At 35.7% G+C, this 26264-nt stretch overlaps 1 pseudogene; it reads right to left on the reverse strand.

Annotated features, from left to right (window-relative positions):
* Positions 1 to 17415: 17415 nt before the first annotated feature.
* On the reverse strand, positions 17416 to 17785 carry LOC123834503 (small nuclear ribonucleoprotein G-like; annotated as a pseudogene).
* Between the last annotated feature and the right edge of the window lie 8479 nt (positions 17786 to 26264).

Here is a 26264-nt window from a genome sequence, read left to right on the forward strand (position 1 = left end):
AGAATTGCAAATGTGCAGAGTCACCAGGAGCTAGAAGTCATAGAAGACGAGGATGGCTTGGGAATCTAGGCTTCTCGTGGCCACCTGTGTGATCAGGACAGAGACATGTCAATATCATTTCTAGTAACCTAAAGACAAGTGGAGGTGAGGCCATGATACTTGGAGAAAAATTTGGGATCAATAGAGGCCAGGGGGGCTCCTCTCCATTCTTGTAGGAGGAAACACAGTAACTAGAGAAGAGGTGTGATAATTAATAATGGAAACCTTATTTAAAATGGAGTCAGGAGGTCAACTGGGGGCGCTCTCACGCCCTACCACTCCTGGTCATCCAATAAGAAGAGTATCTTGCTAATTGATACACCTATTCTAGTTACTGTTTTACTCCCCTAGCAGGAGGAAGAAAGGTTTTCTCCTCCCCCAGCAATACCTTAGCCAACTCAACCAATGAAAAGCCACTATACTTCAAATTCCCAGTTCATTCCAATGGACCTTTTGTTCATAACAGCTCTCTACACTCTCCGCTTTGCTCTATAAAAGAGCATGTTCCTTTTCTCTGTTCTCTGGACTTGCCTGTGGTTTTGTTGTAGCTTGCTTATCCTGAATCACAATTCTCTGCTCTTCCTAAATAAACTCATTTTTGCTGGTAAAATAACTGGCAGTTTTATTTGTGAGGTTAACAGGGGCAATCATGTCTGGAGGCTTTCCTTGACTCCTATGGATGGAGGCTGAGAGGTCTGGATAGGGACCTTCCTACTTTTAGTCCACAGTACCTATTCTTGACTTCTATAGACAAGATTCATTTCCCTCCTAAGTGACTTTAGTACCACTGCCTGAATGCATGACGGACTATCTAACTGGTTCTTTCTCGTCTCCAGTGACCAAGTGGTAGAGCCGGGACTTCTGTTAGCTCCACTCAGCCATTACAACCAATTAAAAGTCTTCCTAGAATTTTTATGATTATTTTTTCATTCTGTAATTTTCTTTATACTGATGTAATAAACCTAGCTTCTTTTACTTATACAATGTCTAAAAAAGGTGATTTAAATTCAATGACTATTCAGCAAAAAATTCTAAGCTGGCTGACATCTTTCCAAGATACAGTGCTCTCGGATAGAATCAAAGACCAAATCAGTATACCGTGTTTTCTTCTCTGCTGAATGGAATATAATTGTGTGGATATCAATGAATGGTAAGTGAGTTTTAAAGATATAATGCCTTAAACATGAGAACAGGTACCTATATATATTTATTTAATTCAATGACAATATTACCACCAACACATATGTGAAGCACATTACAGTTTATACTGTAATTTCATGTTTGATTCTCCCATAATATTGTGCACATGTTATTTTTACTGCTTTGTAGGTAAGAAAAGTGGATTCCAAAGAGGTTAAAGGTGCACAGGTGGGCTGTGCTGAAATTCAAGCTTTGCTATTACACTGTTCTTTCCTTTTCAGAATAGTCAATACATTGAAAGAAGAAACTGAACTAGAGTCTGAGTCTTTGGAATCTTAGTCATGAGTCCTTAACCTACATCTCTGTATGCAAAGGACAATTTGGAACATTTAAATTACTGTTTTTCTTTTGGCTTAAGTGGGCCATATGTATAATATTCTCTCTCTCTCTCCCCTCTCTCTTCCTTCCCACATAATCTCTTTCCTGTTATGTTTATTTCTGCCTACTATATTCTATTATTTTGATTTTAAATTGCAAGCTATGGATGTGAACAGTAATAGACAAGGATTCTGTTTTTCAATGCCTCTAGAAATTAATTTAAAAATCTCTGGGGTGACTGATTTGGTTCACCACACTAAAATCATAATGTTAGTCATACATGTCTCAGAGGGTGAATATAATTTAGAAAATGTTGACATGAAATTTGCATATAGACAGTATTTGGATACTAAATATACTTAATTACATTCCATGAATATATCCCCATTTCACTTTATTTGTGGCAAGAATATATTGAATATTCTTGCACTGATCGAGCACAAAGAAAACAGCTAATCTCTTTTTTTTTATTTTACATTATGGCAAATGGCGGAGAAATATATTTAAATACACTTACCAGTGAGTTAAATAAAAAGTAAAATAAAATTTTATGATAAAGTTTCCTGGGTTTGTCTTGGTGTAAAAGTTGCTAATATATAACTACTGCAAAATTTGAGAACACTGATGCCCTATTAAATGTTAAGGAGAGTACCAGGAAAAGGTTCATGGTAGTAACCTGCAAAGAAAAGGAATACATTAAACAGGAATACCACATCATGGATTTTTTTTTTCTCATAAAACTGTAAAACTAATTCATTTGCACTTAAGTAGTGAGTAAGTTAGTCATGAATAGGGAATTAAAGCTCACTCCAACCTGAATATTTGGGAAATAAATTAACACGTAAACTATTGCTAAATCAGAGAGATGATTAGATTAGTTATGGAGGAATTTTAGTTCCAAAAGGTGAGAAATATATGCAAAGTATATGAGCTCTTGATATTATTAATTTTGTTTCAAATCCAATGAGGCTTCACAGTCCCATTAGAATATTTCTTGGGTAGTAAAAATATATAGGATCTCCATTTTCTCAAATATTTCATTTCCATAGCAGTATCAGGGAATCACAAGCATTAGATTCAACCCATGGGGAGACTCTTACAGAGCTTTCCCAAGCTATCCATTTGGATACATTATTCATATAGAAAAAATACTAATTTTTCTTCTTAGTTGGGAATACTATCTTTTTTCGAATGCTCTTCTGACTGCTTTTCCTACACTTAACTTGGCCACCTTAAAATAAACCTAATAGAATGAGTAATAATCCCCCTTGGGACAATGGATTTACAGTATGTATATAACCATCCACAAGGAGGGATATGATGTCTGCTATTTAGCAACAAGCCAAAGATGATAATAAAATCATTAGTTCTGTCAATATAAATGCTAATAGAAAAGGCAAATTGGATCCATGCCTGGTATCACATTTTCTCTGATAGGAAATCAGAGCAGAGAAATCGAATCTGACAAATCTTAACATTTATAGACCAACATCAAAATTGTAGTCTAGAGTACACAATAAATGGCAGAATGCTTCTTAATTAAACTGTGCTTTTGTTAGGTCAGGATGAATAGCTTCTGCTTGGTCAACAAAGTGATCCACAGTCTCCCAGAGGGATCCTTAAAAAATATAGTACAGAATAAAGGCCATAATGTTAGCAAAAATCAAGCTGACAAGCCCGCACTAATTATCTTTGGTATTGCAACACTGCTAATAGAGCTGCAGTCTGAAAGATAATAGAGGTGAACTCATTAGCGGTGCCTTGAACTAATGTTTGTAAGGGGAGCATTTATTGTCTGCTAGTCCTTGCATAGTTCAACATTTTACAGCAGCATATTAAACAGGAATCTCACTTGATTTGTGAGCATTTTTTTAAACTCTTGGTATAAATGACTTCATTTGGGGAGAAACAAATTTCAGTAAATTGGGGAGTCTATAAGACTTTAAAGGCAAAGATCACACAATTGATGAAAGAAATATATTTAAAATGTTTCACTTTTGATAAAGGACTTAAAGGATATCCAAAGTCAGTCATGGAAATCTCCCCATTAAACTTTACCTATATAAATGGAGGGAAAAGTCTATAAAAGATATAGAGATATATTTTAGCATTTTCTACAATTTGATTATTTTTAGTGAAATTTAACCTTATTTTAGTAACACTAGTAGAAATGATTTCTATTGTTTTATAAGGAGAAGTGTGTGATTTTTGTGTTTGGAAAATAACAATGGAATAACCAGTGCAACCAGGCTTTTGTTGGTTACTTTAGTTTAGTTTGCTTGCTTATTTGGCTGTGAGGGCATGACTGAATTAACTGGGGACATAATCTTTTCTATTTCTATTTGGCCATATCTATTCAGTCCCCTCCTCCCATCACTTGCCCATTCCATATAGGCCCATCCTCCTATGTAAAATTAAGAATCTGTATGTATCCACCAAGATGCCCTATCACTTTTGAATAGCCACCATTTGCAAATGACTGTGTAATGTCACTCCAATAATGGTTTATTTCACAAATGTTTCCTGTATAGGACTCTCTCTATTTGCCTGCAGTAATTTCCTGTAGAGATTTTATTCAGTCAACTCATTTTATTCAAGCTACAGTTTTAACTAAGGAATTAAACCAAATTATAAGTTTTGTCTCTCTGAAATTGCATTTCAATGCCCATTTTTGTATGGTAAATTTTTGTCAGAAATATGCAATTTTAAAGACCCTAATGTTATCGAGGACCCCATAAAGGAGAAATAAATGTTACCTTCAGGTAATTAGGTAATTTTCAATTTCTATATATTTCTCAAAAATAAAGTTAATGTGTGTTTTTAAGTAATATGATTCATATTGTATGGATATTAAGGAAAATTAGCTATATTTATAAAATGTATCATGCTTCTTTAAAATTGTCCTCAAATCATATTGTTTAAATTAATCCCCACTCATTTCAAATATATTTTCCCACTAGCCATTTAATATCTAAGACAAATGTTAACATACATCCACAAAAACAAGCAAAACAAACATTATAAATACATAGCTTTATATAAAAGATAATGTAGAAATTTAGTAGCTGTGTTTCAGAGCATTACATATGTATGTTTTTTATTTTTATGTTTTGAGTTTTTGTGTATGTCATATCTGTATTCATACGTGCACCTGAACTTAAACATTTTGTAAATGGGTTGTTACAAATTTTGGTTATAGATTTAAGAATTTTGTAGATGGATAGAATTCATATATCTGAAGTTACACAAAGTTTGAGTTGAAAGTACTGGAAAATGAAAGCAAGAAAAGTTACATAACCTCTTCCTAGCTGGTTAGTAAAATTCTAATGACCTTAAAATTAATGCAGAATTTTAGGGTGAGAATCTAGGAGAATTATGACCTTGAAAAAGTACATTGTATTACTCATCCTACTCCTACTACTCCACACCTAATGAGAGCAGCCGGATGAATCTAGCCTCAACCAGACCCAGTGGTTTTCTCTGACATACGACCTTAAAGTGCTCTGAGAAGGACAGCTTGTCTGTTTTCCACTGTCTGAGAGAACGTGTCCACCTATAAGGAGAAGTTTTTCTATGTCTCAATACTATCTTCTTTAACATAGATTATCAAAAATAAATTTTAATTGATTAATTTCTTCTGTAAGTGGGTGAATTATTATAATTCATTTAGTAGATTTCATTTTTTTAATTTCTTTTAATATATTTCAAATCCTTTAGATGGCTTCTGAAGACCAGGGAAAAAGAAAGTAGAAGCAATAACCAGACATTGAGGAATACTGCTAGTACATATAACATACACATAAACACACATACACAAACACACACATGCAAACTTTCCTTCAGCTGCTCCCAGAAAAAAGTACATGTTGGGTGCCTCTGTCATAGTCCACATCTAAATACATTAGTAAAAACCAAACAGTAAGAACCAACAGCAGCAACTTCTTTTTTAAAATAAAATAAAAACAGAACTTGAATGTCCAGTCTTTGCAAATCAAATATTTTATTTTGCCCGTGTACCTAAAGTTCCACTTGTAATTATCTCATGTGACTAAAGGAAGAAAAACACTGAACCTATCTAATGAGTTTGCTGGGTAGATTAATGCAAAGTAACTAAAGCATTTTGAAAACATGGCATGGCTTATGAGTGCAAATGAACAACCAAGATGTCACTAATTAATAACATGCAAACAAGTTTATTCTTTTTTTAGTAAATAAAATTGCCAGACATTCAGTATATTGCAAAGCAAGAGAAAGTTTAAGTATGTTTACTTTTGGCAAAACTTTAAAGATTACTGGACTCAAACAGAAATAGTTATCATCTGTTGGAACCTGAGAAAACTCATAGAATTTTTTAGAAAAAATTTTCAGTTGACCAAGTGGTCACCACATTTGTTTGTTCGTTTGTTTGTTTGTATGGTTTTGGACACAGAAAACACACACCTCATTTTTACCATTGGGACAGAAAAATTTAAGATATATAAAACAGAAGAATCAGTACAACACAGAGAGATCCTCCAGACCCCCATGAGGACATGTGAAAGGACAGAGGAAAGGAGGGAAGACTGGCCAGGAGGGGTGCAATACAGTTTTTTTTCAAGGTTGTTTTGGCCCAGTTTTGAGGTGCCGGCCAGAAGGCTGCAGTGCCCCTTATTGAGCCGCTAAGTCTATACCCGGACCACTTGTTATTGGGCTTTCACATACTGGCTTATACACACTGTGCATCTTCCCTAATATACCCAGGACCAGGCACCATGCAACTAGAGCTAGCCCCACAGCCCACAAAATTATGCAAATTAACCAATCCATGGGGATCCTGGAAATCTAGCTATCCCACCCCACTTGCCATGCTTACACTACCCCTTACAGTTCCAACTTGCTGTTCTCCTGTCCCTGGGGGCAACCCTCTGTATGGCCCTGCTTGATGGCCACTTCTATTTTAGAACCGCAAGAAACAAAGAGCTCTGCCTTTTATCTATCCTGGTGTCAGTGTTGCGTCCTGTCATCACAAGAATCTATATCATAAGATAAGGAGTCTCGGATGTTGCCCATTAAAAGAGTCCTGGCCATAGAGTTGAGGGTCCATTTCTGGGCTCTCTATTCTGTTCCATTGATCTAAGTGTCTGTCTTTGTGCCAGTATCATACTGTCTTGATGATGACAGCTTTGTAATAGAGCTTGAGGTCTGGAATTGTGATGACGCCAGCTTTGCTTTTCTTTTTCAACATTCCTCTGGCTATGTGGGGTCTTTTCTGGTTCCATACAAATTTTAGGATTATTTGTTCCATTTCTTTGAAAAAAGTGGTTGGTATTTTGATGGGGATTGCATTGAATGTGTAGATTGCTCTAGGTAGCATTGACATCTTCACAATATTTGTTCTTCCAATCCATGAGCATGGAACGTTTTTCCATTTCTTTGTGTCTTCCTCAATTTCTTTCATGGGTATTTTATAGTTTTCTGAGTACAGATCCTTTGTCTCTTTGGTTAGATTTATTCCTAGGTATCTTATGGTTTTGGGTGCAATTGTAAATGGGATCGACTCCTTAATTTCTCTTTCTTCTGTCTTGTTGTTGGTGTATAGGAATGCCACTGATTTCTGTGCATTGATTTTATATCCTGCCACTTTACTGAATTCCTGTATGAGTTCTAGCAGTTTTGGAGTGGAGTCTTTGGGGTTTTCCACATAAAGTATCATATCATCTGCAAAGAGTGAGAGTTTGACTTCTTCTTTGCCGATTTGGATGCCTTTTATTTCTTTTTGTTGTCTGATTGCTGTGGCTAGGACTTCCGATACTATGTTGAATAGCAGTGGTGATAGTGGACATCCCTGCCGTGTTCCTGACCTTAGGGGGAAAGCTCTCAGTTTTTCCCCATTGAGAATGATATTCGCTGTAGGTTTTTCATAGATGGCTTTTATGATATTGAGGTATGTACCCTCGATCCCTATACTCTGAAGAGTTTTGATCAAGAAAGGATGCTGTACTTTGTCAAAAGCTTTTTCTGCATCTATTGAGAGGATCATATGATTCTTGTTCTTTCTTTTGTTAATGTATTGTATCACATTGATTGATTTGAGGATGTTGAACCAACCTTGCAGCCCAGGGATAAATCCCACTTGGTCATGGTGAATAATCCTTTTAATGTACTGTTGGATCCTCTTGGCTAGTATTTTGGTGAGAATTTTTGCATCCATGTTCATCAGGGATATTGGTCTGTAATTCTCCTTTTTGATGGGGTCTTTGTCTGATTTTGGGATCAAGGTAATGCTGGCCTCATAAAATGAGTTTGAAAGTTTTCCTTCCCTTTCTATTTTTTGGAACAGTTTCAGAAGAATAGGTATTAATTCTTCTTGAAATGTTTGGTAGAATTCCCCTGGGAAGCCATCTGGCCCTGGGCTCTTGTTTGTTGGGAGATTTTTGATGACTGCTTCAATTTCCTTAGTGGTTATAGGTCTGTTCAGGTTTTCTATTTCTTCCTGGTTCAGTTTTAGCAAAAATGAGCCTGCACTGGGGTCATTGTCTTGGTGTGGCCTAGAGGAGCATGACCTTGGAACAAATGAAATGGTGAATACAGAAAGGTGGCAACTGGGCCTTCCCAGCAGCAAGTTCTCTTGAAGGAGATGGAAGTTGCCCATCTCACAAGGGTGATCCCAACCCTACTCCAAGGACAGATTTTCAGTTAATCTGTGCATGAAATTCCTCTGTGACTGTTATTGGTGCAGGAGTAGACTCATGGTTTCAATTGGCCATCAGACTGAAGGAAAGAGCGGTAGTCCACGTCTGTGGTGGAGTTTCTCCTCTCTCCTTCCAGCCATCAACAAAAACACATATATTCTCAACTGCCACTGTTGACAGAAAACTATTAACCATGAATGGAACCAGCATCAGGATGAAGCCCATGCTTTGTGGTGACACTGGGAGCCTGCCTGCCTCTGGACTTCAAAGTATGTGTAGTCAGAATCTGGGTGTCTTTCGGTCCTCGACATCAGGAAACAGTCTACAGAATTTCATTTTTAATACTTTGCTCATATGGGTGCATGCTTTCACCAATATAAGGTAAAAGTACCCAAACACTCAAAGCAATCTAGTCAGTGAAACCTCAAAGAAACTTCAATATGGCATTTTTCTCTCTCAACAAATGCACTTCAACCAGCTCTGTTTGTTCCTAGATGGATTGAGGAGACAAACAGCAATGAAATACATTAAGAACAAAGTTTACAAAGAAATCTGATCTAATAAGCTCTTCTAATCACTCCTGCAAATATTGGCATATTTTGACATTGTAGTTTTAATAAATGCAAGAATCTGCTACAGTTGATTATCTGCTTTACATTTGAAAAGTGTATCGATCACTTGACTTGAATTAACGATGCAAGTTTCTTAATTGGACAATCAGGATCAGGAAGCTGGATATATGTTCAAGAAGAGCTTCTCGTTTACTGACTCCCTCATAGGAACTAATGAGATTATCATTTAGGGTAATTTTGCTTCCTCTACTGATTGAAATATTATGACTGTACAATATTGACTTTCCTTGATAATAAAATGCAATTGGATTATTAAAACTTATTATAATGACTTGGGATTTCATTCTTGATTATTTTAAGAAACTATATTCTTTTTAATTCCTGAAAACTTTATTTTCTACATAGGGTGATCTGATTTACCTTGGCTTTTTTCATAAAGTCAAGACATTTAAAACTTAAACTATAGAAGACACTGAAACCTTCTTTTAAAAGGAAATTCCAAAGATATCCGGAAAACTATGACTGGTTAAGGTCTTGACAACTAGGGAAAAAAGGAGTTATGTTCTGAGGAAATTAGAAACTGTAGTACTGAGGACAATGCTTACATAATCTATAGCATTTTTTATTGCATATGCATTTTCAAAAGCTCCACCTGTCTAATTTCATTTGTATTCTGAGACAAGTGTTATTTCCTAAATCTTGTAAATAAAAACATTGAATTTCAGGTAATTTGATATTTGTTCTAAGTTAAAGACTTGGTTCATGGCAGACCCAGAATTAGAATCTATTGCTCTTTTCCTCCCTAGATTGCTTCATGGTTCAATCCAAACTCAGACTATAAATTAATTAGAAAATTATTAATGCACAGGCTTGTACATGCGTAATATGTGTAACATATTTATATGATAAATTTTGAAATAAATATTGTTATTACTATTACTGGTTGATTTCTCCAACCCATTTTAATGTATATTCATTTGTCTGAGCTTCTCATACCCGGCATTTACTTTCAGAAGTTATTTGAAACAAGTAGATAGAAATAAGGTTTTCAGGGGCCCCTGAGTGGCACAGTCCATTCCATGTCCGACTCTTGGTTTCAACTCAGCTCATGATCTTAGGTCCTGATCTCAGAGTCATGAGATCGAACCCTGTGTCAGGCTTGGCACTCAGTGTGGAGTCTCCTTGAGATTCTCCCTCCCTCTTCCTCTGCCCCTCTCACTTGTGCTCTCATGCTCTCTCTCTCTCTCAAATAAATAAATAAATCTTTAAAAAGAAAAGAAATAAGGTTTTGCTATCACTTCTTTTAAGAAGGCCCACCATTATGGAATCCTAAATGAAATGCCTTCTCCAAATGGTAATCTTTTCATTTGTTTTTCTTTTTTGTTGTTGTTGTTTTTGTTTTTAGTACAACCATAGCTACAATATCTGGCACAAAGGGCAAAATGAGGATTTGACATTAATTCTGGCATCCTAGGGTCCAGCGCATGTTCCCACAGCATAGGGCAGACAGGAAATTAGTTCATTACTTATTTTATATGTGCATCCTAGAAAGCTAAAGGATCTAGGGGAATCCTGAACTGTTCTAATTGCTTTCTAGTTTCTACTGTTTACTAGGTCATAATTATTTCTATTAAACATGCATTCATTAAATCACAGAAATTATTTCATGGGGCTTATGATGGGGACCACTCATCCACTAACCACACTGAGTTCTTTCCAGAAGAAACTAGGTAAGTTAATAAATGTTCCTAAAACACAGAAGTAGCAATCTCTGAATCCAGCTTCAGTATCTGAAGTCTTTGTAGTCAGTGAGTGATCCTAAATGGGATGAAAAGTAGCCCCAAATAAAATATTAGTATAATTCAGCCCCAAATTCAGAAAGAGTTTACTCAGACAAGGTGTCTTCTCTCGTATCTGCCAATAAATATGTGATTTCCCGAGATAGGAAGGGAGAGCAAGAAGCTCATTCTTTTTCTGTAGACTTCACATATTAAAGATGCAAATGTGGACAGTAGCATTCTCCCTCTTTGACAATCTAAATGATAAGAGGGAATAAAAAACATAGATTTTCTCATTCATAGAATGTCTGAACCATTTTCTGGTTCCTTCTGCTTAATGTGTCATCTTTATATTATTCACATTAAAATTTTGCCAGTTACCACTTCTTTAATTCTTTGTATAAATGCTTCATAGGATGGAGTCCCCAGGTATTGAATATCTATATGGCAATGCAGTGACCAAAGGACTGCTACCTTAATAGAAAATCATCTTCTTTGCTGTTATATAAAAGCCAAAGTCAACTTATCATGTAATAACATAGTTTATTGGAATGACTTGAATATTCTAGAGATTAAATGCCATTTCCATTCCTTTATTTTCTTAAGATTTTATTTATTTATTTATCTATTTATTTATTTATTTGAGACAGAGAGAGAGAGAGCAAGAGCAAGTGCGGTGAGGGAGAGAGACAAGCACTCTGTCTGCACTGAGCACGGAACCCAGTGTGGGGCTCAATCTCATGACCCTAAGATCATGACCTGAGCTGAAATCAAGAGTCAGATGCTTAATTGACTGAGCCTTCCAGGTGCCCCCATTCCTTTATTTTCCTATTCAACAAATATTTATTAAATGGCTACTCTGTTCAGGTATTGCTTGAGATTAACAACTGAATAAAACAAAAATCTCTCCTCCTTTTATGTGAAATACATAAAGACTAGCAAATTCATGCGGGATAAATCTAATAAATTACATGCTGACAAAAAGGTGATGTGCAGACCATCACTTTGTCTTTGCTGAAAGCCCTATATAGACATAAATAGGGAATTTCTAGGTATTGGGAGTAGGTATAGATAATGGAAGGTGGCATAAAGTGTCTTTCAGATGCATCAAAAGGAATATTGCATAAATATGGTATGTCAAGAATTTCAGGATTTGATAATCCCCAGATATCTGGACCTTCTTGACTGGACTTCCTGAGTAGCAGTATAAATGATCACTTTATAGAGCATAGATTTTTTTCATGCATGATGACCTGACCATTCCAGCTAGTGTGAGGGTAGCCATTTGTTCAGAGTTCCTCAGACTGGAAGTTTACTCATCCTGCTTGGCTTGATGACCACTGGCACTTTCATCTGAGAGACAGAAAACAGACTCAAGGAAGCTGCTCTCACTCATGAATGCCAACACAACTGCTTAATAATGCCTATCCATGGAACTAATTGAATCTAGAAATTCCTTTGCCACCATCCTCAAACCCAGTCCCAATCTTCTTGGACCCTTTGCATAAGCCATAGAGTTAGTCCATCCTCCAATTCTAATGTTGTAAGGAAGATGTTTAGAGATACTTCTTCCCTTGACTGTTACTTCTTTGCTCTAGTTTCCTTTTATTTCTGGACCTGAGCACCATTTTAGTCAGTATACTCCAAAATGTAATCATTTTCCATATATTTCCATTGGAAATGTAATCATTTCCATTCTATATTATTTCCATATTATATAAAATATAATCATTTCCAAGTACTCCTCTATATCTCTCATGAGTCTTGTGTTTTATTTGCCTTTCATGTTCTTTAAAGAACTGGGTTCTGTTTAATTACAAATAAAATTTTGTACAAAGAACATTCAAATGGGATGCTTCATATTTCTTGAATAATAATGGAATATTTACTATTAATAATAATGGGTGGAATAGAGAAAGTCCCATAAATGAATGAGCAAGACCATAAGAAAAATAAATGGCAAATTTTGGGCACCTGGGTGGCTCAGTTGGTTAAGCGACTTCCTTCGGCTCAGGTCATGATCCTGGAGTCCCTGGATAGAGTCCCACATCGGGCTCCCTGCTCGGCAGGGAGTCTGCTTCTCCCTCTGACCCTCCCCCCTCTCATGTGCTCTCTCTCATTCTCTCTCTCTCAAATAAATAAATAAAATCTTAAAAAAAAAAAGAAAGAAAAAAGAAAAAGAAATGGCAAGTTTTAATATAACTGCCACAAGGGAGTGTTATTCCTTTTTAATGGTTCAGAAGCAAAGCCCACCAAATAGGCCTCATACTCTCATTGCATTGTGATCTACCTTCATAATTCTCCTATATTAAACCCAAAATGATATTGGGATAATCCTTCTCTTTTCAAGCTTTTAGGATAATGAATTTGTTTTGAATTTCAATTCAAAGGGAATCTTCACAATTCCCATTGAAGCAATCTTGCTGATCAGCAACATTTGGTGCAAATAGTAATCAAGCTTCAAAATTATGCGAAACATTCCCTATTTCTCAAGAATTTCACTGAATTATTTAAGACTCAGTGTTGGAAACAAGCACCAGCTGTGGTGTGAAGGGGGTGGGGATTTGTAACTATGCACAAAGGATTGGAAAGCTCAATGAGTACGATTCACATAGCTGCATGTCCTTCTGGCTGGACTGCGGTGAAATCACACTGAAACCTAACTGCACAACACACATCAATTACCCAAAAAGGATTTTTTTTTTGTTTTCAATTAAAAAGTGTTTTGTCACAATACCTTGCCATCTGCCTAAAACTTTCAAGAAAAGTTACATAACTCGAGTTTAGTGGTATGGGCTGTGCATTAATATGATATTAATTGTATAAGGCGCTACTGGCTGAAATGTATAGCAATGGCATAACCCCAAAAGGCACCAAAGCAAGGATAAACATCATTGTCTTCCCAAGAGATTGTCACTTCATGAGTAACAGTACATGATAATTTGGTCAATAAAAATAAAGTCATAATAAAGACTAAAGCAAAAACCAAAATAAAAAACCAAGGGGTTATTAAACAACTAAATATTAATTTCAGTTATACTTCAAACATACCGGAGATGGCAGAGACTTCGTTGTCATGGTACATGTGTTATATGGCAATATCGGACCAAATTCCTTAAGTCAAAACTGCAACCATTGTGATGCTTCTACCTTTGATTCTATCAAAACCCTAAGAAGAGTGGCGCCTGGGTGGCTCAGTCGTTAAGTGTCTGCCTTCGGCTCAGGTCAAGATCCCAGGGTCCTGGGATCGAGCCCTGCATCGGGCTCCCTGCTCCGCGGGAAGCCTGCTTCTCCCTCTCCCACTCCCCCTGCTTGTGTTCCCTTTCTCCCTGTGTCTCTCTCTGTCAAATAAATAAATAAAATCTTAAAAAAGAAAAAAAAAAAACAAGAAGAAAAGGAGGAAGAGGAGTAGGAATGCATTCTTGATCTGTTTGCTGCAATAATATTACCTTATTAACCTTTGATCTAGAGAACAACCTATCAATTATGCTTTAAACAGGACAGTAGTAGGCTAACATTCTTGATCTTTCTTCCCCTTGATCACTGCATTCTCTTACCAAAAGTAAATACTATTTCTATGATTCACATCTTTCTCTTGAGTTAGGAGATAAGATAAACTCAATTCAATGTATATTTATCAGACTTCTATTATGAATTCTTAGAACTTTGGGATATCCAGAAGAACAAAAATGATCCCTGTCCAGAAAGAATTTAAAATGTTATTAGTTAATAAGTGTGATTTACCCATCTAGACACCTGAAGCTATTGACCTTTAAGGAATGCCTATATTACTCAAGAATTTCATGATAATAAATAAATATCTAAAAAATTAAACCTCTGAGGGCACCTGGTGGCTCTGTCAGTAAAGCATGTAACTCTTGATCTTGGGGTTGTAAGTTCGAGCCCCATGTTAGGTGTAGAGAAAAAAAATTAACTTTCTGAGTAATATATATTAAAACAGATATGAGAGAATATATCTTTCTTGTTGATACATTAGGAAATTGCTTCCTCGGTGAATAGGTATAAGCCCGTCCAAAGAGGTGATGAATCTTTTCAGATCTCTTCGTACACTGGGGACCATGAAAGGAACAAATAGTCAAGCTTAAGATATTACTCAATTAGTTTGAAGACAATTGTTTTTCCTGGCCTGAGTAGGACTTGCCAAAGGAGCTTCCTGCTTTGTGCCTTCTTTCCCTCAATGGAGGAGACAAGAAAAACGAGAAGTTGTGAGGAAGACTGAGGAAAAAAAAATCTGTTAGCAAAGAGAGTTTGGGACAGATCCTAAAAATTGGTAGATATGAGTTCAATGGTAATTTAATTAGCTCGATTCCAAAGACTGTCAGTTAAATAAAGAAACTCTTAGGATACATTTTTTTTTTCTCTTTCATGCACTGAAAGGAAATGACTCTATTATATGTTTTCTTACAGAGCATGTGTTTGGTCATATTCTGAGTAATTTTGCTTGAAATAATGCGGCTTTATTGAAAACACGAGCAGGAAACAAGAAGTGTTTATGTCTCAGATGAGGATTGTCATGAACGTTTTGCACAATTTCATTGTACAATGTGTCCACGCTAAGCGTATGTGACATTCTAAACTGCCTGTGGGAAAGCATGAAACCAAAGAGAAATTAAAGTAATTCCTAAACTAGAGGAAAGGACTAAGCTTTCACTCATTTTATTTTAGTATTATGAATAAAATTGTGTTGCTGTGTTGATAAATACAAAGTTATCCAAAGCAAGAGGCATCTGAGCATTTTTGTTTTATACCATTGTACATTTAATGTGTGCTTTTTTCAACCTTTAAAAAATAAAGAATAAGGGCACCTGGGTGGCTCAGTCGTTAAGCATCTGCCTTCAGCTCAGGTTACGATCCCGGTGTCCTGGGATCAAGCCACACGTCGGTCTCTCTGCTCAGAGGAGAGTCTGCTTCTCCCTCTCCCACCTGCCCCTGTTTGTATTCCCTCTCTCGCTGTCTCTGTCAAAATAAATAAATAAAATCTTTAAAAATAAATAAATAAATAAATAAATAAATAAATAAATAAATAAATAAATATAAAGAATAGACTTCTATGGGCAAAATTGTGAAAAATACTTAAATTGATACAGTATGTTAACATATGCAGATTCCTCTTACCTTCATAAAGTAGTTCAATCATTATACCCACTGCTAAGTGGGTATCAATGTCTTAGTTTTACAGAGAATCGAAGAGATTAAATGATTTTTTTTTTCAAAGAACCATAACTAGAAACTGGCAAATTCAATATGCAACTCAGGGCTCCTGATTTTATGTTCAGTACTCTTTTTCCACCACAAATGTGTACTGTGTTGCTCTCTTTTCTTATTTTCTCTCTCCCACTTTTAAGCAAGCAGGACTTCTGTTAACTCTGTTTTTTCCCTCAATCTTTGCAGACATTACCCCCTTGTGTCAGGCAAAGTCATCTAAGTAACAGATTATTTGAATACTCTGACCCTTGACCAACTCAAGCATGGTACTACTAGAGGAACCTTATGCCTTTATTGAGTCCCTAATATCTTTAATGTTAATTACCTAAGAATGCCAGAAGAGGCCTGGCCAAGTAGCTGTCTGGCTACATGAACTCCATGTTCCCTAAGGAGATACACACTAGTGGGAGAGGCAAGCCTTAAATTCTGAAGGCCACAGCGTGGCTAGTCACACTTATTCAGAGCTGTAAACCACCCCCCTATATTATTTCTTCTTTTTATTCTCCCTAGTTTCCCACACAGTCCCTCCAGATGGTATTTTTCTACCTTTTTAATACTTTTGATCCTTGTTTTTCCCCAGAGACCAGTTTTGTTCTGTTTTTTGTTTTTTTTTTTAAAGATTTTATTTATTTATTTGACAGAGAGACACAGTGAGAGAGGGAACACAAGCAGGGGGAGTGGGAGAGAGAGAAGCAGGCTTCCCGCCGAGCAGGGAGCCCGATGCGGGGCTCAATCCCAATCATGACCTGAGCCGAAGGCAGACACTTAACGACTGAGCCACCCAGGTGCCCCAGTTTTGTTCTGTTTTTAATCTGTTTCTAAAAAATAACTTCACATACTAATATAGTATATTCTCATTTGCTTTCTGTTACACTCTTTCCTCCAATCATTGATTTAACAAATATTTGCTATGTAGCCGAATATGGGCTATGTCGTGGTGTACAAAAATATGCCATCTTTTAAAGACTTTTTTCCAAGACAACTTTCTCTAATTTAAAGAGAAATATAAGTACAAGTTGTGCAATTTCTTAATAAGCAATTCAAAAAAAAAAAAAACCTTCAGGAACACAGTAATGGTAAGAACGTAATGAGACAGTAGGTATGGATGGGCTGTTAGGAGGGTTAATATTTGAAACTGATTTTAAAGGTAGAATCAGGAGATTGAAAACAGCGTGGCAGGGCGCCTGGGTGGCTCAGTTGGTTGAGCGACTGCCTTCAGCTCAGGTCATGATCCTGGAGTCCCTGGATCGAGTCCTGCATCGGGGTCCCTGCTTGGCGAGGAGCCTGCTTCTCCCTCTAACCCTCCCCCATCTCATGTACACTCTCTCTCTCTCTCATTCTCGCTCTCTCAAATAAATAAATAAATCTTTAAAAAAAAAAAAAAAAACACCATGGCATTCCAGAGAAAGGTTGCACCATATGTAAATCACAGAATATGAAATTGCATTATGAATTTTGAAGGAAGACTGGACTGTAGATGCATTTTTGGAAGTAGTAAAAGATGAAGTTCAAAAGGGAGATAAGAGTCAGATTGCAAAGACCCTTTATGGCACATTAAGGAGCAGAGCCTCTACCTATGGGGAACAGGGACCTACTCAATGATTTTTTTTTTTACTATTATAAAAGTTTATTTAATAAAAAAGTTCAATATGAAATTGCACACGACCTGATTTTTATATTGTAGTAAAACAGGTACTATGGAGGGGACATGTGGAAGCAGTTGATTTCTTCTGATGAACACACCCATTGTTTATACTCGCTCCAAGACTTCTAACATGATGATACTATTTCCTCGTATTACCGCCATTCCAATATTGTTCTATTGCCCACTAGTTGCTATCTCCACACATTTATCTATCACAAGATTCATAAATGGATCGAACCCCCGCAGTATTCCTTGGACATGTCTGCCACCATTTAATTTCAATGATAATTTCTAATCCGTAAATTTTTTCAACTCGGGAGGGTGAGCTTTGCTCATGGTGTCCACTCGGCGAGCTCAAAGATGCCTCCAAAACCTACTCAACGATTTTTAAAAGTAGAGTAATGTAATCAGCTATGTGTGTTTAAAAAGGCATGCTGGTGACAGTGTAGAAGATGAATTGGAGAAAGGAAAAGATAAGGGGCAGGGAGAAAGAGGAAGTAATTATACACATCCAATTATGTCATGATGAGAATCTTAACTATGACAAAATCTAAACATAAGTGCTATATCAAAGCCATAAAAAGAGAACAGAAGTGTGTGCAATATACGTAAAGGACACAGAAGATAGGTTTGCTGATTCTGTCCGTGGAAAGGATGAATTCAAAGAGGAAGTCGCAAACTATAGGAAATTTATAACTTAGTGGGATTGTCAAAGTGAATGGTGGCTACTAAATGGCATTAGAGTGGTAGAGAAGAAAATGTGATAAAGCTGTTCTGAAGTGGGAGGCGTCATATGTCATCTAGGAGGGTGCATTGAGGAAGGTGAAGCTTGCAGGTGGTAAAACAATGGTGAGTCAGAAATTCCTGGTTTCTGGAGGAAAATGTCTCAGTAACAGAGAATGCTGTCTTTTGTGGAATTCTCAGACCCAAAGGGAATCTGACATCTCCTCACTGTCTCAAAGGCACCCTATGGCCACAACATATTTGTTAATGCATTGGAGCTCAGGGTACCATCAGCTAAGTTTCCAAGAGTTAGGATTGCTCAGAGTTCTCCCCTGAAGAGAGATGCAAGTTTGCACCTTCCTTTACACAGGAACCACAGAACATAAATTATTCATTTAAGAACAAGACTGAACATAGAAATTAGAAAGACACTTGAGCAGATGATTTAATTCAGGAATCTTATCCCCCATAAAAGTGGTCTCTCAAGAGTCACCAACAGAAAAATCTGTAAAATATCTTAAAGCATTTCAGGAGGTAGCTGCCAGTGTGAGAGCTAAAAATGAGATTGCTGGGATAATCATGTCAAGAAGTCGGCTCCTGCAGAGAACCCACTGAGGCAAAAGCAAAACAGATGTGTTTGACAGGTTGGAAAATGGCAGCAAAAGAATGAAACATTGAATTTGTAAATTTATAAAAAAAAATCAGCTTCCCTAAGGGCTTTTCCTTGGGGACCTCTGAGTAAAGTAAAAGAACTTGTTAGAAAGAAAAATGTCATTGTATTTTTAAGGGTTTAAGAAAAAAAAATAATTAAATAAATGAAGCCAGTTTAAAATCATAGACTTTGGGTAATTAGATGTTTCCCTGGCATCACTGAGTCCACCAATATGGAGCCCATATGACGAAAAGAAAAAAATTAAATGGGGCAGGGGAGAAAGTTGATATGTATTAAACAGCTACTACAGCCTGAACACTTTGCTGGATGTTTTACACGTGTTTTCTCATTTAATCTTCATAAAAGTCTTATGAAATAGGAATTACCCTCCCTATCACAAAGGGAAGTTGTCTGATGTCGAGAGAGGTTAGGTAAATGTATTTATTTACACAGCTTCAAGAAAAAAGACTTCCGGCATATGAAAATGATTAAAGATACCTATGATATGGCAAAAATTAAAATAATAATAATAATAATTTTAAAGTGGATGAGACAGATGCTAAAAAAGAAAGGGTAATACGGAGCAAAGAGCATATAAAACTGCATTCCTCATTAAATCTAAAAGTGGCTTAGTTGGACACATCTCTGTGATACTTAATAAAGAAATGTGGAAAAAGAGGAAGTATCACTCTTTTTGTGTTTCTAATACTCTCAAGATAATTATTTTTCAGAATTTCTGGAAGGTGACATTAGCTGGTGTAACCCCTCTAGTCCTTTGTTCATGAAGTTCTTGTGGGGATCCTAGATTCGGTAGGAAAGTCACAGAAGTGCTGTAGGACTGGTTATACTTAACCATGCACATAAAACAAGCTGCCTTTTAAATAAAGTTTGACAGCATTCTTGAGAAGTCTATGGTTGATAGGTGGATAGAAATAATATTTGGCTTTAGGGCAAAAAAATTCTGTTTAGAATAGACAGAATTCCTGTCTAGAACAGGAATATTAAGGGAAAAAAAATCATTGCTAATTTTAGGAGGCATTTGTGTCTGATCTATCTATGGAGAATAATGGACTATGAATAAAGGGAATACTAAAGAGTTTGTAAGACTGGTGTGCATATATATATATATAGAGAGAGAGAGAGAGAGAGAGAAGAATCTGGAATTGTATGTCAAAGTCAAGAACTCAATATATCGACTCTAAAATCATGAAAGAAGGGCTTTGAAAAATGACTATGTGTGAAGTGCTCAATGGGAGGTGCCAGCATTTTTAAAAAGCCTACAGGGACAAAATTGGGGACATAAATGAGTTAAGTAAACCTGAGAGAAAGAATTAGAAAGTGGTGGGTGTGTAATTAATGGGAGGAGGTGCACTTGGCTGGCTGCCTCCACCAAGATTTAGCAGAGGGATCTCATATCAAGGATAAAATAGAGACAAAGCCCTCTTCACTTTATCATTTACAATGTGTAGGGTATATTAAAAAATTTACTAAACATATAAAGAAATATAACAAAATTAAATTAAAATATAACAATAATAAAATCTTCAAATATTTAGAAATAAGCGATATACTTCTAAATAATCCACGGGTCAAAGAAGAATTCACAAGGGTATTAGAAAATACTTTGAACTGAATGATAATGTAAACACAACATATTAAAAATGATGGGAGACCAGTAAAGCAGGACCTAGATGAAAAATTATAATAAATAGATGATCTAAGCTTCTATCTTAAGAGGCTAGTAAAAAAAAGAAGAGCAAATCAAATTCAAATTAAGTAAAAGAAAGGTAAAACGAACAAACAGAAAAGCAACCAAACCAGGAAAACAATAAAATTGGAAACAAGCTAGAGAGAAAAAATCAACAAATCAAAAATTGGTGAAAATATTAATTTAATTGATAAACCGCTAGATTTTTCAAAAAAAAAAAGAAGAAAATGCACAAATTGCCACTATCGAGAATAATAGAAGTGACATCTTTACAAAGATTTTTCAAAAAAAAGAAGAAAATGCACAAATTGCCACTATCGAGAATAATAGAAGGGACACCTTTACAAATCTTAAAGACATTAAAGAGGGAATATTATGAAAGATTTTATGCAATAAATTCAACATTGTAGATGAAACTTATCATAGAAAGAAAGCTTTCAAAAGTAATTAAAAATCTTCACTAAAAGAAACCATTAGTACCACATGTCTTCACTAGTGTATTCTATCAAACACCTAAGGAGGAAATAAAGTTGATCTTACACAAACTTCTTACATAAACTCTTTTTGAAAATCTAAGAGGCAGGAATACTTCCCAGCTTGTTTTATGAGGCAGACAAAACCTGACAAACACATTAAAAGAAAATCAATTAATGACAATATCAATTAGAAACATAGAGGCAAAAATCTTTAGGAAAACACCAGCAAAACAAAGCCAACAATTCATAAAAAAGATAATAGACCCAAATCAAGTGAGGTTAATTACAAGAGAGCAAGATTGGTTCAATTTTCAGAAATCAATCAGTGTAATTAACCACATTAAAAACTAGAAAAGAAAAATTATATTATAATCTTAGAATTAAACACCCAGTGTAAAGAAATAGTTAAGTTAGGAAATGATGCATTCAAAGGGTGTATGAGAAAAATACTTCTGTCAGAATTCAACAATTGATTAGAGCCTAAATAGATGATGGTAAGGGGCGCCCACGTGGCTCAGTTGATTAAGCCACTGTCTTCGGCTCAGGTCATGATCCCGGAGTCCCAGGATCGAGTCCCGTGTCGGGCTCCCCGCTCAGTGGGGAGTCTGCTTCTCCCTCTGACCCTCTCGCCTCTCATGCTCTCTCTCACTCTCTCTCTCAAATAAACATATAAAATCTTTGAAAGAAAAAAAGATGATGGTAAATTATGGGGGTTGAGGAAGCAATCAGGGATCTGGGTCGAGAAGGACTTTGTAATCTGAACGGAATGAAAGCTATAAGAAAATCTAATAATGATGGAGGTGGCAATTAATACAAAGAAGGCTCAATGTCTATAGGTGTTCGAGAAAACTTAAATGTTAAAGGGCACATGTGCATGATAACAAAAAGCTAAAATCATGGCTTATTTTATCAAAAGAAAAAGAACTTTGCCATTTTATTATTTCAAAAGCACAAATGTAAAACAGCAAATCAAAACAGTTTTTTCTAATGTCCTATTTAAAGCATTTAATTAAAAATAATATTTAGTCTGTGAAGACCTAATATTATTGTTGTTTATATTATTGTTGAATATAAGATGAAAAACTAATCTTTTTATCTATAATAGCATATGGCATGTAGGAGGTGCCCAATAAATGTGTGTTGAATGGATGAATGAATTAATGAGATTTGGAATATTTTTATGGTAAGCTTTTTAGTATAATTTTAGAACTTTAAAGCATAATTAAACAAAATATGTTGAACAGCTTTTTATCCTTGGAAGAAGATATATATGTATATGTGTGTGTGTATTAATTTTAAAATTTTATAAATTTTAAAATTTATATTATATACATACAGACAAACATATGTATATATGCTTTCTCTGTTTTTGGAGAATAATTGAAATACAATGTATTAGTTTCCAGTGTATAACACAGGAATTCAATATTTATATACATCAGGAAATGGTCACCACAGTAAGCCCATTTACCATCTGTCACCATTCAAAGGTGTAACAACTGCATATACTTTACTTCCAATGCTTTACTTGCCTTGAATTTAAACTTATCATTTGTATGAACATTTTGTACAAAGTAAATGTACATTTTGATAAAAATACGTATGGTTATTATGAACCTATATGCTTCTTTTTACTATTTTAATAAGATTTATTTCATTGTTTTTTGTTAAATACAGAAGAAATACAAACTTGCATCAGTAAGAATTTTTATTATAAACCATTTAAGGCTGTAGTCCAGAAGGGAATCTGTAAGTCCATATTGACTCCACTCCATGTAAGCTTCATTTCCCTCAATACACAAATGCATATGCAATACAACATAACTTCTATGAAGACAGGATGTTTTTTGATGTTGCTCTAGTTTCCCACAACCGTTCCTCAGAACAGTTCCTGAAACATAGTGATACATAACAAATTGATATGCTAATAAATTGAATAATTAAAGAATGAAAAATAAGCTTAGACTGTACATTTGCCATTAGGATTCCAACCATCTGATAGTGTGCAAACTTTGTTTTGTTTTCTGTTGGGAGGTCAGTTTTGTCCACGGAGATGCAGCCTAAATGGTGAGTGAAGAAAGGAATTTAGAGAATCCCTAATAGAGATTGTCTTTTAATAGTTCTATTTGTTTAAAAGAACTAAAAAAAAAAAAATAAAGGGCCAAATAACATAAACTTGGGTTATGAAACAGTTAGGGGTAGAGGAGGGAGGGAAGATAGCGGAAAGTCAAGAAGATAAAGGCAATAGAGAAATTTATTAGTCTCCTAGGAGAATGTAATTTTAGTTTATTGCTGTACCTTTCATATTTGGGCCTTCTGGGTTTGTTATTAAAGAGTTTCTCTGGAGAGGTAGGGTCATTACTCTCTTCTGTTTATGGAAATAATATAAAGTTCTACTAGATGTGTCCAAAAGAGGTTGCAGAAGACATATACATTTATTTTTACACTTAAAGTATCCGTGCTCTCCAGTAGAAATTTTTGCAAGTTGGAAATACTTCACATTGTCCAATATGGTAGCTACTAACTATATGTGGCTATTGAGCACTTTAAATATAACTATTGAGGGAATGAACTGTTGATTTTAATAACTTAAATTTAAATAGCCACATGTGGCTAAAGGCTACCAAATTGGACAGAGGAGCTTTATATGATCAAAATAAGGCAAATCTATTTTATTTTCACAATAGTCCAATACAGTATAATCATAAGGCAGAGTGTGAAACATTTCTTCCAACCAGCAAATCAGTGTAAATTTAGCCTCTGGAATGACCACAGACTCCAAAATGAAATGAGTATCACAAGAAAATGGGAATGTAGCAACCAGTTGGGAACACAAGAGTAAACCGATGGAGGTGGATAGAAGTAGATATAAAAGTGGATAAAAAGAATCATTATTTTTGGGGCGCCTGGGTGGCTCAGTTGGTTAAGCGACTGCCTTTGGCTCAGGTCATGATCCTGGAGTCCCTGGATCGAGTCCTGCATCGGGCTCCGCAGGGAGTCTGCTTCTCCCTCTCCCACTCCCTCTGCTTGTGTTCCCTCTCTCGCTGTGTCTTTCTCTGTCAAATAAATAAATAAAATCTTAAAAAAAAAAAAGAATCATTATTTTCATAATAAAATAAATTGTGTCAGTACATAATTTTATGCAATGGGTCAAAATAAATGATTCTCTAACAAAAAATAAAATACAATTTTTGATCAAACTTTCATGGTAATTTTAGTAATTGCTTTACCTAAAGCCTATAAGGTTTTTCTTAAGAAACCTACCATATTAGAGAGGTTTAATATAATCTTTTGCTTCAGAGTATAACATTAAGAGCTTGATTATTAACTGGTAAATATGATGCTTTTCATTCTTTTAATTTTGCAAAATTAAATTTTGACTGCATTACTATGATTTTGATGACTATTCATGCTAGTAAATGTATATTTACAATGCATATTTACTTTGAAAACCTTATATTGTGAAAGGGACTTCAAAGATCACTGAATACAGTCTGCTACTTCTATGAATAAAGAAATGGAAACCAATGAAATCTGAGGACTCTGTTTGTTCATTTGTTTTTAAACCTTATATGTTTAAAAAAAGTATATTTAAAATCCAAATGGATGCTACCTTATGTTTACTTGCAAAGTCTTTCTTATGAGTAAAGTAGTACACAAAAATCTTGACCTCATTGAAGATGAAGCCGTCTGCATGGTGACATCACAGATTCCTCACATTACTGGTAAATATTTTAACATTGAACTGTTGCTGCTGACAATCATCAGTTTGATTGTAACTCAGGTATGTTTTTTAAGCATGATTTTTTTTCGTATAAACAGCCATGAATCTATGCCAATAAAATCTATATACCTCATTATATTGTTAACTCTCCCAAATGGGAAAAAGAATTATCTCCTCATAAAATTTGAAGTCTTAGTATTGGGACTAGAATTCATTGGAAGAAAGCATACCTGAGCATTCCCTAAAGGCATACTATGTAGGCTGTTTGCCATTTTCTTATACTGCACTTCTTACAACTTCAATCCACTTCAATCACAGAGATTAGTTTCAGGATGGGCAGGCTCAGGAACGAATAATTCCATCCTGCCTCAATACAACGTATACGTTATGACAAGAATTGTTCTTTATGGTTGACATATTCCAGTCTTCTTCCCCAAACCAGAAGGCTATATATAAGAAAGATAGTATGATGTTGGGAGGAAGCAGGGATCAGGGAACCACATTCTGAAACTGTTTTTAGATCATAATCTTCGGTATTTCGAAGAAGAAAATCATCTTGCTGTGGTATCAAGACCTCTTTGAAACAAATACATTTCAGAAGTCATCAGGGAAAAACATTGCTACACAACATTGTTTCTTCTGCCTTTCTTTTCTTTCCCTAGCTAATTTTTTGCTTTCTTCCCTGGTAGAAAAGCAATATGTAACAGCTGTATGATTTATGCAATAATTGATGCAAAACTACATTGAATTCCCAGGTCATTCACCATATCGTTTGCCAATTAATATCAGTAAAAGCGGTGTGACTTGATTTCTCAAACATGCAAGTGAGATCACTTTCACCGCTCCGGAATGCCAAGTGAAACCACAGACTGATATTTCTGCATTGCCTCTCTGAGTCTGAAAGCAGGGAACTGTTGCTGTTTCTCTTTCATCACAATGGCAATGAAATTTTACTGATCTGTTGACTGTGCAGAAGTATCATACCTTTTGCCTGGTTCTTGCCAGGAATTAGAAGATCCTTTCATGTTAGAGGACAGGTTGAAATCCATTGCTAATGTGAACCATATTTAAAATGAGACTTCTTGGTAAAGGCCGGAAGGCAGCTATAGTTTAAGAGTTTTGGGATGGTTCCTCGTGGCACAACACAACGGATGCTCTTACTTGGCCAATGCTTACTTGATTCTGGACTTGTAATGTCTTCTCCCCTCAGCATTAATAATCAGATTATTTTCAACCACAGTTGTAAACTCTCAAATATCCTGGAAAAACTCCTTACGTTAAGCTCACTTTCCCCAATTAACAAACAACTGAAAAGATGTTTAACACCTGCTAAACTTTAAGAATTATTTATCTTTTAAAAAGTTAAATTGTAGGAACGCCTGGGTGGCTCAGTCAGTTGAGCATCTGCCTTCAGTTCAGGTCATGATCCCAGAGTCCTGGGATCGAGCCCCGTATCGGGGTCCCTGCTCAGCGGGAAGCCTGCTTCTCCCTCTCTCTCTGCCTGTTGATCTCCCTGTTTGTTCTCTCTCTCT

The sequence above is a fragment of the Mirounga angustirostris genome, unplaced genomic scaffold, assembly GCF_029215605.1.
Source record: "Mirounga angustirostris isolate CCGP_5_RB_7025 unplaced genomic scaffold, mMirAng1.0.hap1 SCAF_1, whole genome shotgun sequence".
NCBI lineage: Eukaryota > Metazoa > Chordata > Mammalia > Carnivora > Phocidae > Mirounga > Mirounga angustirostris.